Genomic DNA, 625 nt, shown 5'->3' on the forward strand with positions numbered 1-625 from the left:
CCTACAGAGCCCACGCTGCGCCACATAGCTGCTGCAGCTCCGTGAGGCTTCCACAGCCGAAACGAATGGATTCCCTCACCCAGGATGGATGCTGGGCACCGGGCCTCCTCAAGACTGGTAGAGTGAAGCCACCACACTGCCGCAAGGTGAACTTGGTCTGGAGAGAATTCTTGGAGCCAGCATGGCAGCTGTGGGGGAAGAAGGCGCCCTCCGGCCACCCGCACAAGAGGGGCCAAGCACCCTCGAGCACCCGTGCGGTGGGGTGGGGGGGGCGCGCCCCCAACGGCCACCCGAGCTGGGGGGTGGCGCATCCCACTGGCCACCTACATAGGAGGTGGGGGATGGGATGCATGACCACCATCTGCAGGTTTGGGTTTCCTTGGACAGGCCAAGAAGACGATTGCCTATGCATTGGACAGGCCAAAAAAGACGATTACCTATGCTGAAAGTCACTGTGAGTCTGATGACCTTAACAGAGACAGCATGCACAAGAGGACCCACATCCTAAATGCACCACATATTTTGTTCTGTTGAATGCTTCTGCCAAAAGATGGTTAGACCTGGGGGGAGTCTGTTCACAATTCTCAGGTTCCCTTTAGCATATACAAAGGGGAAGGGCAGTGAC

This window comes from Elephantulus edwardii, unplaced genomic scaffold (assembly GCF_000299155.1).
Source record: "Elephantulus edwardii isolate Elephantulus edwardi_28Jun2011 unplaced genomic scaffold, EleEdw1.0 scaffold00097, whole genome shotgun sequence".
Classification (NCBI taxonomy): domain Eukaryota; kingdom Metazoa; phylum Chordata; class Mammalia; order Macroscelidea; family Macroscelididae; genus Elephantulus; species Elephantulus edwardii.